General features: G+C 39.8%; 1 protein-coding gene across 7 annotated transcripts in view; it reads left to right on the top strand.

The window, feature by feature from the left end:
* PAK1 (p21 (RAC1) activated kinase 1) overlaps positions 1 to 12,502 on the top strand; it is a 159,127-nt gene that overhangs the window by 44,225 nt on the left and 102,400 nt on the right. Inside the window, exon 1 of one of the 7 annotated variants that reach the window (XM_086385754.1) lies at positions 1,289 to 1,319. The exons of the other annotated variants lie outside the window; for them this stretch is intronic. The gene's annotated coding sequence lies outside the window, so the exon portion shown is untranslated. Of the gene's footprint in view, positions 1 to 1,288; positions 1,320 to 12,502 lie in introns of those variants that run through there. 7 annotated transcript variants of the gene reach the window in all.

Below are 12,502 nucleotides of genomic sequence, written 5' to 3'. Positions count from 1 at the left end.
TTGTCACTTCCACTATATAATCGTAAGGGATTTGATTTAGGTCATTCCTGAATGGTCCAGTGGTTTTCCCTAGTTTCTTCAATTTAAGTCTGAATTTTAAAGGCAAATTTTTACGAACAAAGCAAATGGAGGTGATGGAATCCCAGTTGAGCTATTTCAAATCCTAAAGGATGATGCTGTTAAGTGCTGCACTCAATAAAATGTTGAATAAAAATGGCAAGAGCAGATGTCCTTGTTTTGTTCCTGATCTTAGGGAGAAAGCATTCAGTTTTTTACCAATTACATATGATATTAGCTGTGGGTTTTTCATGAATACCTTTTATCAGATATAAGGAAATTTCCATCTATTTTTGGTTTCTTGAGTGTTTTTATCATGAAAGGGTGTTGAGTTTTGTCAGATGCTTTTTCTTTATCAATAAGATGATCTTAATGGTTTTGTCATTTATTGTATTAATATGGTGTATTGATTGAAGTTTGGACATTAAACAAACCTTGCTACCTAGAATCATACTGTGTTTTATGACAAGGACTTATTGGGCACCAACTACTTACTAAGCCTATAGAAGTACATGGATTACTAAGATGTTGGGGCCATCCACTATATTTGAGGAGACAGAAAAACACACAGGCTTAAAGTTGAGAATGCAAGAGTGAGATAAAGACAGTACCTTGTGTTGATATGTGATAAAGTGAAAGTGAAGGTGCTTAGTCGTGTTCTAGTGTTTGCGACCTCATGGACTGTAGCCTACCAGGCTCCTCTGTCTGTGGGGTTTTCCAGGCAAGAGTTCTGGAGTGGTTTGCCATTTCCTTCTCCAGGGGGTCTTCCCATCCCAGGGATCCCACATTGTAGGCAGATGCTTTACCATCTGAGCCACCAGGGAAGATCCCAAAAGAATATAAAATAAAGTAGCTTGAAAGTGAAAGTGAAGTCACTCAATCGTGTCTGACTCTTTGCGTCCCCATGGACTGTAGCCTACCAGGCTCCTCTGTTCATGGGATTTTCCAGGCAAGAGTACTGGAATGAGCTGCCATTTCCTTCTCCATGATATGTGATAAATACTTACCAAATTAACTCCACAATGACCTTATTTTCAGGCCAGTGATTATAAGGCTGGTTTTTTTCTTTTTGGCCTCACTGCGTGGCTTGCGGAATCTTAGCTCCCCAACTAAGGATTGAAACTGGGTCCCTGGCATTGGAAGCACAGAATCCTAACTACTGGATCACCAGGGAATTCCTGAGGGTTGGCATATTGTAACTTTTTTTGAGATACATCCTTTTCATTCTTCAGGTCTCAGCTTTATCACCTACCTGTATATGGGTAAGTTGGACTTGGTAGTATTTAAGATCCCTTCTAGTTTTAACATAGTGTGAAATAACTTGCTTTTTATAGGGCTTCCTTCACTTAAGTCTGTCTGAAGAGTTTGTTTTTCTGATAAGTTTCAAGTGGCTAGGTAGTTAGGTGACTATTCTAGTTCTGAATGGTAAAAAGATTCTTTACTCCTTGTTAGTTGGCCTTAATCACACTTGCATCTCAGAGAGATTATTTCCTTTCATATTATTCCAAATACTGGTGAAAAGGGATAACCCTTGTGAAAGGCTATGTTCCTAGGTAACATGTAAGTTTTATGAGAGGGAAAGGCCACTGGGAGTATGTTTCAGGGCTCAGCTGTAAGTGTAAGTTAAACATTGGGCACGTCAATGCATTTTATTTAGGTTTCAGTTTCTCATCTGTCAAATTGAAAAGAGAATATCACTTATTGTGTAATCTCACAGACATCATATGCTAGTTATAAATGCTATCGTAGATGCATATAGAATTGTGTATAAATGTGAGTTATTTGCAGAAGTTGAGTTGCAAATAATGTATGAAAAAATGTGAATATAAACAATAATGCAAATGATTCTCAATGTTGTAAATGATAATGCAAATAATAGCAAAACATTATAAAAATGTAGCAAAATATGCCTAAATAATAGACACATTTTAAACCCCTACTATTCATGGCATTTTTGATATGTACTTTAAGCATTATCTCTCCAACACTTCACAAAAACATTATTTCTCCAACACTTCACAAAAACTTTATCTCATTTGGTAGGTGAGGAAATTCCAGTTCAGAAGGATTAAATAATCAGCCCAAAGTGGCAGAGTATGGAATTGAAACTAGACCTAACTCTGCATTTCATGGCTATCTCATTACTGTTGATGTTCAGTTTGCTAACTTGGTCAAGATGGTGTCTGCCAGGCTTCTCCACTGTGAAGTTATAATTAATAAGTATTTTATAGGAAGGTACTATGAAACTATATGAGTATATTTTTCTTTGCCAAACAATGTATTTAATTATTTTTATCTGTTTGGACTCATAACTTCCTACTTTATTCAATGCGTAACAATTTATTGCTGTATCATTATTTTGATGCTCAAATTCTGCCTGATTTGGCCAGTAGGAACATCATTCAGGTTTACTTCTATCTAGTTTTGACATGTCCTATTTTGACCACTCCCTTTGTTTCTGACCCAACAAGATATTCTAGACTCATTTATGCTTTCTGTGCCCCAGCCCTGTAGTAATCCATTTCATCAAGGAGCCATAGTTTCTTTTATTGTTAAGCAGTGTTTAGAAGCCAGGGTCTGGCTGCTGGTATGCTTATTGTTATTGGGTTGATGCTGCTCCCAGTCCCTGTCTGTGGACACAATGAGGAAATGAGATTCTAGTTCCCTGTGACAGACTCTTCACACTGTGTGGATGCCCTGCTCATTCTGTGTAGGTTCCAACACGCTAATCCAGGCTGCTTCAGCACTGGACTCCTTCACTTCTTTCCTCTGGGCTCTGACATACTCTGTCAGGCACCCATCCCCACACCCAGTATGCATGCCCTTCTTGCTGCACTCAGTCTACCACCCTGTGCCATATGTGGATGCCTTTCTCTCCTCCTTGAGCTCCGATTCTCCTTACTAGTCTTCCTTTCCTTTCTCCACTGCCCATTGTAGGCCGTTTTCACTCTGCTGAGGCTCTGGTCACAATGTTGGGTTGCCCTCATCATTTCTTAACTAGGCTGTCATAACACAGTAGATTCCTAACAGTCTTACTGCTGCTATCTTCCCTTACCTTACATACTTCTGCTAGAGTGATCTTTATAAAAGATGTCAAATGCCACAGCTCTGCTTAATAATAGTTCCCTTTGCTTGTAGAATAAATTTCAAGTTCCTTAGGCTGATATTAAAGACTTCCTAAGATTTGACCCAAATGCACCTTTCCTGCCTCATTTCTTGTTAATTCTTCTGTGTACCTTGCACTCCAGTCATGGTCCCTGGCCATTCCTTAGACAAACCTCAGTACATTTACTCTTTCATTTTGCCTTTGCCTTCTCCTCTATCAGGTCTAGCCAACTCCTTTTTTCACTATCTGACAAAATCCCTTGGGGTCCTATTTCAGACATCTGGTGTGGTGTGTCAGAGTCTGACTACAGTGTGGAGGGGATTTCCAAGGGGAGGGATTACCTGGTGAAGCCTCTCTGACCTTCATAGTAAAAATTAATCCCTTTTGTTCTTCTGATGTAGTGCTTCCCTCGTTCTTTCTATTTTCATGATTAACTTTTATCTGTTATCTCTGGTTCATTGCCTGGTCCTTGAAAGCACCTGATGGAACTTGTTGAGGTGATGAATTCTGAGTTGTGAGCTTTTTTTTTTTTTTTTAATTTTATTGAAGTATAGTTGATTTACAATGTTGTGTTTATTTTCTGCTTGAAAGCAAGTGACTCATATATATATATATATATATATATATATATATATATATACACTTTTTCATATTCTTTTCCAATACGGTTTATCATAGGGTGTTGACTCTAGCTCCCTGTTCTGTACAGTGGGATCTTGTTGTTTAGCCATGCTGTATATAGTAGCTTTCATCTGCTGATCCCAGACTCCCAGTGCTTCCCTCTGCATCCCCCCAGCATCCACAAGTCTGTTCGCTATACTTGTGAGTCTGTTTTTGTTTTGTACATATGTTTGTATTTTAGATTCCACATATAAGTGGTATCCTGTGGTGATTGTGTTTCTCTTTCTGACTTCACTTAGCATGATAATCTCTAGGTCCATCCACGTTGCTGAAAATGGCATGGTTTCATTCTTTTTAATGACTGAGTAATATTCCATTGTGCACGCATGTGCACACACACACGTCATGATTTCTTTATCCACTCATCTGTCAGGGGACATTTAGATTGTCTCCATGTTTGGCTATTATAAATAGTGCTGCTGTACATATAGGGGTGCATGTATCTTTTTAAATTATAGTTTTGTCTGGTTATATCTCCAGGAATGGGATTGCTGGGTCATATGGCAGCAGTGAATCTGTTGTTCTTATTTAAAATCTGTTTATAGACATTGTGAGGTCCAGAAGGCTGACTACAGGAAGGAGTTTGGACCGTGGCACAGCTGGGTTAGATACCTGCCCTATACCAGGGCTCTTTCTGATAAAAATGATGTATTTACACTGTTTTCCTCTTTTGTAAATTCCAAATATGTTTTTTAAAATGATTTTTTTATGCTGTCATTCCAAATAAAAGAATTTGCTGGCTATATGTATATGGGTATTTAAAACTGCAAGTAATAGCAGCTACATCACAACCAAAAAAATCTCTACCCAAACTGTATGAAGGACAGTATAATGACAGTGTGTGTCTACTGACAGCCTGTTTGCCATTCAGTCTGTCTCCAGAGAGGCATTTAGGAGGAAGTATCAGCAAAGGAGAGTTTTAGACTTTCTCAATGACTTGGCTTTTCTTTTCTGCTCTAAGTTTTGTCTCATTTCAAAGCCTAGGCTCTTTCCATGCTTCATAATCATAGCAATGAATGGTAAAAATAAATATTTAAACTAATTGGTTCATAGATGATCAATTTTATACACAGACTAAACAGTGCAGCACTTTGCCAAAAATAAGTGTAGCATTGCTTAAACATTGTGTATCAGCAGCAGTTCTTTGTAATTGGGTTCAGTGATGTATTTTGCGTTACCTGGAGTTACAGTTTTTAATCTGTCAGTAAATGAAATGTGCTTTACCTTCCAAAAAAAAGATAGTTCACTTTTGAGATTTTCCGTCTAAAATTTCAAAATTGATGTCAGAACATTTTCTAATACTACACATATTCACTATTTAGCTCATCCTACTGAGGTGTGGAGCCACAGAAATTGCTTTCAAGCTGTACTTACTTACAAGGCTAACTTAGTTTGATTTGGCCTGAGAGATGGTGAAATGTTCTCAAGATTATCGCTGTTCTATCTGTCTAGAGGTAACTGAGATTAAAGAAACATAAAAGCTTTTACTCTATAGTGTTGGGGAAGCAGAATGGGAAGATCTTCAGGATGTGATGGACTGATATTTACTCATATGCTAGGTTTGTAGTCTTTGTCAGGTGTTAAGCTCTCTGTGCCTTATTTTTTTGATCTGTAAAATGAATGGTAAAGTCAATTTTTTAGAGCTGTTACAATAAATATGTTTCTTCTAGGGCAGACTGATTTTGACTTTGTCAGTGACAAGTGGGATCCCAGTCATAAACCTAAGAATTGTCTCTAGCTAAGTGTATCATTTCACACTTCCCAAGTCACTTCTACTCATATTATCTTATATAATCTTTACAGTGTGTTCTGAGAGAAAAGACTGTGTGGTTGTTTCCACTTGAAAAAAATGAGGAAACTGATACTCAGAGAAATTAAGTAGATTGTCTGGGGACCACGATTTCCAAGTCTCAGTTTAGGACATCTTCTTTTGTGCACTGACCAGTCCTTAGAAAGGGCAGTGTGGTGTAAGAGTTGAAAGTCAAGAACATCCTGATTATAGTCTTAGCGAGGAGAATTTGGGGAAGTCATCTCAATTTCTGCTTTATGGAGACAAAAATGCTGACTGTTGTGCCTAACTCACTTTGATTTGTTTATTCAGCAGACAATTATCAAACATTTACCGTGCTATACACTGTGGTATGCCTGGTTCCTTCCCTTAGACTCCTTACACTTCACTATAGATAGTTCATTGTATGAATGAGAAGAGCTATAATAAGTGTGTGTGTGTGTGTGTGTGTGTGTGTTTGGTGGCATTGAGGGGTGGCGGTTAGGAGTGCAGTTAGTAGTGCAGGAGAGATGGCTTTGGGACTGGGCTTTGCTTGTGAGGAGAAATCTCTCAGGGTTGTGTGCAAGAATTAAATTGGATGATAGGTATGATTGTGCTTTGTTGATTGTCAAGAACTGCATAAATATTGGAAATTGTCGTATCTTATAGAACAGGGAGGGAATCCCCAACCCCTGGGCCACAGATTGGTGCCAGTTTGTGGGCTATTAGGAACCATGTGAGTGGCATGTGAATGAGCAAAACTTCATCTGTATTTATAGTTGCTCCCAACTGCTCACATTACTGCCTGAGCTTCCCCTTCTGTCAGATCAGGCATTAGATTTTCATAGGAGCCCAGACCCTACTGTACTTGAATCATCCTGAAACCATATCCCCCCTCTCCCCACCCCTGTCTGTGGAAAAATTGTCTTCCACAAAAGTGGTCACTAGTGCCAAAAGGACTTTCTTGGTGGCTCAGATGGTAAAGAATCCGCCTGCAATGTGGGAGACCTGGGTTCAGTCCCTGTGTTGGGAAGATACCCTGAAGAAGGGCATGGCACCCATTTCAGTATTCTTGACTGGAGAATCCCTATGGACAGAAGAGTCTGGCGGGCTACAGTCCATGGGGTCGCAAAGAGTCGGATACTACTGAGAAGCTAAGCACAGCACACAGTGCCAAAAATGTGAAAGACAGCTGTTACAGAGGGTACTTCTTTTCTAAAGCCTTGACTGACCTGGTGGAACACTATGGTTGGAGTCTAAGCTTAATTAAGAAGAAAATTTTCAGTGGCAAGAAGGATTGGGAGCTCATTTAAGAAAAATCCATGTCTTAAAGTGTTTGGAGTCTAGGAGTCCTTCAGTTGGAACATACCTTTTATCTTTTGCTATGATGATGTGGTGGACCTTCAAACTGCTTTGGGTTTATAAAGAACTTATTTATAATCATCTTTTTAAAGAAGCACTTGTGCTCCTGCAGCATTTTAAATATTTAGGAGAGATATTTAAGGCAGCCTTGGAAACAAGAATATATCCTGGGATATAAGAGGAGTCAGAGCAAGACAAAGAAAAATTGGATGGCTGTGCCAGAAGATACATTATATTTTTATTTTTTAGTTTTGTTTGGATTTAGTTGATATAATTGTTGAGAAGCTTTTATGTATGAGGCTTTAAGTACTGAGGGAATAGAAATGGGTGAATGAAGCATTTCCTTACCAATGAGACTTATATTCTGGCTGGAGATACACAATGCCTGTGGTAAATAGATGAGAGGAGTTTCCATGAAGTGCTCTAATACCCTAAGGGAGGACGACCTACTGAAACTTTTGGTCAGGACTGCATCAGAGAGGGCCAGTTAGAGGACACCTGAAGATTAAGAGTTTTCCAGGAAACAAAGGGAGCTAAGGCCATTCCAGTCAGAAATAATGGCATGAACGAAGGCATAAAGGCTTAGGGTACTATCTGGTACTTAAAGCATTCAGTAAATACACATAAATCCCAGACTTTGGGTTCAAAATGGCGGAGTAGAAGGACATGTGCTTATCTCTTACTGCGAGAGCACCAGAATCACAACTAGCTGGTGAACACTAGAACCCACCAAAAAAAGATACCTCACATCCAAAGTCAAAGAAGAAGCTGCAGCGAGATGGTAGGAGGGGCGCAATCATGATAAAATCAAATCTCATACCACTGGGTGGGTAACCCACAAACTGGAGAACAATAATACCAAAGAAGTTCTCCCACTGTTGTGAATGTTCTGAACCCCATGTCAAGCTTCTCAGCCTGGGTATCTGACAAAGGGCCTGGGAATCCCTAGGGTATCCTACCTAGAAGGTCAGCAGGATTTGATTACAGGACTTCCATAGGACTAGGGGAAGCAGAGACTCCAGTCTTGGAGGGCACAAACAAATCTTGTGCATGCCAAGACCCGGAGGAAAGGAGCAGTGATCCCACAGGAGACTGAAGCAAAACTACCTGCTAGTGTTGGAGGGTCTCCTGTGGAGGTGTGGCTTGGTGGGGGCTCACCACAGGGTTAGGGCTTCAGCCTATCAATTTTGGAGGTGGGGAAGGGAGCACAATTCAGTCATAATGTATTAACAAACACTTTTAGTAAATTGGGATAAGTGGGCAGATTGCTCTGAGGACCATAAGTAGAGTGACTAACTGAGGGATTCTGGAAAACCTTTCTAGAGGTGTTGACATTTGAACAGAGTTCAAAAGGATACGCCAGAGGGGAAATTATGGGAGAGTACTTTGTTACTGCATCCTCCCTGCTGAGAGGTTGATTGGAGGTATTAATACCTTAAATGTTATCCATTTCATTCTTGGAGAGCTCTAATTATTATAATGTTCTTATATTGATACAAAATAGACTCTACTTGGTAGAGAAGACAAGGTGATTTTTATGACAAATGACAAGATAATCACTTTTGGGCAATCACTTCTTTAGGCCAATCTTAAGATTACATCCACATTTCTTTTCTGGCTTTCATTGTTCTTTCTAGTTTCTTCCTGACTGGTCTTTCCAGTTTCATTTACTCATTCAGCCATTACTTACCATCCTCCTACTGTGTGCAAGGAATAGTTATTAGGTCTGAAGATAAAGAAAAAGTTTTTGCTTGTGGGGTATTTATTCTATTGGTGGAAGTCAACCAATAAGCAAATAAATATGTCAGTTGATGTTAAGTGCTGTGCATACAAATAAAGGAGGGTAGGAGGGAATAAAGAGTGCAGAGATGGAGTGAAGAGAGGTTTTTGTTGTTTTATAAAGAGTAGTCAGGGAAGACCTCTGATGAAGTAATATTTGAGTAGAGACCTGAAGGAGCTGAGAAAACAAGTCGTATGGATATCTGGGGAGAAATATTTTTAGACAGGTAACCAAAGGTACCAAGATCCAGAGGTGAGAGTGTATATATCCTGTTGGTAGTTTGTCATGACTGAGCAACTGAGCGCACACACATACACGCTTATACACTATTCTAGGTAAAAGTTGCTGATGGTGTGGACCAAGGTGGTAACAGTGAAGTAAAGGTGATGAGAAGTGATTGGATTATAGATCTATATTGAAGGTAGAGTTGTTGGAATTTGCTGGTGGCCTTGATGTGAAGGTGATAGGAAAAGTGGAGTCAAAGATGAATCAGATTTTTTGGCTTGAGTAACTGGAAGAGTAGAATTACCATTTATTGAAAGGGGGACAAGTGAAGAAACAACAAATTTTTGGATCTGTTAAGTCCAACTGTCAGTGACACATTTGTCTTCTGTTGTCTTTATAAATGCTCTGTCTTTGAAGGTAGGAAATAGGTCTCCTCATGTTTTCATCCTCTGTGACTGCACTGAATCTAGCATATGGAAAAAATTCAGAAAATGGTGAATGAATAATGAGATTATTTACTGTTTCCTTGAATGTCTAGATTATTTACTGTTCCTAAATAGAGCTCGTGTTTTTTCATTCTTTGGGCCTTTGCTTTTGAGGTTCCCTCAAGATGACTCTCTATCCTCACCCCTATTCTCAGTACCTTTATCTGTGAAAATTCTACTCCTAAAACCCAGCCCAGTACTCTCTTCTTTACAAAACTTCGAGCTCTACAGATGTAATTGATGTCTTCCTTCTATGTACTTTTTTGCCTTGTTTGAACTTCAGGTACATTTTGATTTAGTTAGTTGCTTTGGAACTGACTGCCACTGAATAGATTTTTGCCTTTCCCTGCTCTTTCCATCCCTCCATTGCTTATTTCTTTTCTTGAAATATTTTGGTAAGCTATTATTGTTTGCTTATTTGTTTTATACTCTGCCTCACTTCATAGTCCTTAATAGACAATTGGCTCTGCCATCTAATTACAAGAAAGCATGGTATATTAGATGACTATTTTAAGAGAACCAAAATCATTATCATTGACTGACATCCTCTTATGTTTAACTGGTAATATCAGAGGTTGGAGGAGGTCTTGGAGGAGGTCGCCATTAACTGCACCATAGAGCTGCCAGAACTTACACAGGACAGGGGAAACAGACTCTTGGAGGGCACAAACAAAACCTTGTGTGCACCAGGACCTAGGAGAAAGGAGCAGTGATCCCACAAAAGACTGACCCAGACTTGCCCCTGAGTGTCCAGGAGTCTCCAACAAGGCATGGGTCAGCGGTGGCCTGTTGCAGGGTTAGTGACATTGAGTGCAGCAGTGCATGCATGGGACCTTTTGAAGGAGGTTGCCATTATCTTCATTACCTCCATCATAGTTTGGCCTCAGGTCAAATAACTGGGAGGGAACACAGCCCTGCCCATCAATAGAAAATTAAAGTTTTACTGAGCATGGGCCCACCCATCAGAACAAGACTCAGTTTCCCCCTCAGTCTGTCTCTCCTATCAGGAAGCTTTCATTTGCCTCTTATCCCTCTGTCTTATCCCTCTTATCCCTCTGTCCCTCAGAGGGCAGACAGAATGAAAACCACAATCACAGAAAACTAACCAAACTGATTACACGGATCATAGCCTTGTCTAACTCAATGAAACTATGAGCCATGCCCTGTAGGGCCACCCAAGATGGACAGGTCATGGTGGAGAGTTCTGACAAAATGTGGTCCATGGGAGAAGGGAATGGCAAACCACTAAGTGTTCTTGCCTTGAGAACCCCATGAACTGTATGAAAAGGCAACAAGATAGGACACTGAAAGATGACCTCTCCAGGTCGGTAGGTGCCCAATATGCTACTGGAGAAGACAGGAGAAATAACTCCAGAAAGAATGAAGAGACGGAGCTAAAGCAAAAACAACACCCAGTTGTGGATATGACTGGTGATGGAAGTAAAGTGTGATGCTGTAAAGAGCAATATTGCATAGGAACCTGGAATGTTAGGCCCATGAATCAAGGCAAATTGGAAGCGGCCAAACAGGAGATGGCAAGAGTGAACATTGACATTTTAGGAATCGGTGAACTAAAATGGACTGGAATGGGTGAATTTAACTCAGATGACCATTATATCTACTACTGTGGGCAAGAATCCCTTAGAATACATGGAGTAGCCCTCGTAGTCAACAAAAGAGTCCAAAATGTAGTACTTTGATGCAATCTAATAAACGACAGAATGACCTCTGTTTGTTTCCAAAGCAAACCATTCAATGTCACAGTAATCCAAGTCTATGCCCCGACCAGTAATGCTGAAGAAGCTGAACGGTTCTATGAAGACCTACATGACCTTCTAGAACTAACACCCCAAAAAGATGTCCTTTTCATTATAGGGGACTGGAATGCAAAGGTAAGAAGTCAAGAGATACCTGAAATAACAGGCAAATTTGGCCGTGGAGTACAAAACAAAGCAGGTCAAAGGCTAACAGAGTTTTGCCAAGAATGCATTAGTCATAGCAAACACCTGCTTCCAACAAAACAAGAGAAGACTTTACACATGGACATCACCAGATGGTCAACACCGAAATCAGGTTAATTATATTCTTTGCAGCCAAAGATGGAGAAGCTCTATACAGTCAGCAAAAACAAGACTGGGAGCTGACTGTGGCTCAGATCATGAACTCCTTATTGCCAAATTCAGACTTAAATTGAAGAAAGTAGGGAAAACCACTAGGTCATTCAGGTATGATCTAAATCAAATCCCTTATGATTATACAGTGGAAGTGAGAAATAGATTTAAGGGACTAGATCTGATCGATAGAGTGCCTGATGAACTATGGATGGAGGTTCATGACATTGTACAGGAGGCAGTGATCAAGACCATCACCAAGAAAAATAAATGCAAAAAGGGAAAATGGCTGTCTAAGGAAGCCTTACAAATAGTTGAGAAAAGAATAGAAGCAAAAGGCAACGGAGAAAAGGAAATATATACCCATCTGAATGCAGAGTTCCAAAGAATAACAAGGAGAGATAAGAAAGCCTTCCTCAGTGATTAATGCAAAGAAATAGAGGAAAACAATAGAATGGGAAAGACTAGAGATCTCTTCAAGAAAATTAGATATACCAAGGGAACATTTCATGCAAAGATGGGTACAATAAAGGACAGAAATGGTATGGATCTACCAGAAGCAGAAGATATTAAGAAGAGGTGGCAAGAATATACAGAAGAACTATACAAAAAAGATCTTCATGACCCAGATAAACCATGATGGTGTGATCACTCACCTAGAGCCAGACATCCTGGAATGTGAAGTCAAGTGGGCCTTAGGAAGCATCCCTATGAACAAAGCTAGTGGAGGTGATAGAATTCCAGTTGAGCTATTTCCAATCCTAAAAGACGATGCTGTGAAAGTGCTGCACTCAATATACCAGCTAATTGGGAAAACTCAGCAGTGGCCACAGGACTGGAAAAGGTCAGTTTTCATTGCAATCCCAAAGAAAGGCAATGCCAAAGAATGCTCAAACTACTGCACAATTGCACTCATTTCACACGCTA

This window comes from Bos grunniens, chromosome 29 (genome assembly GCF_055505025.1).
Source record: "Bos grunniens cultivar Pamir isolate PY7600 chromosome 29, Bosgru_T2T1.0, whole genome shotgun sequence".
Lineage (NCBI taxonomy): Eukaryota > Metazoa > Chordata > Mammalia > Artiodactyla > Bovidae > Bos > Bos grunniens.
Note: the sequence above shows the minus strand (reverse complement) of the source record. Positions and strands in the feature narration are given on the sequence as shown.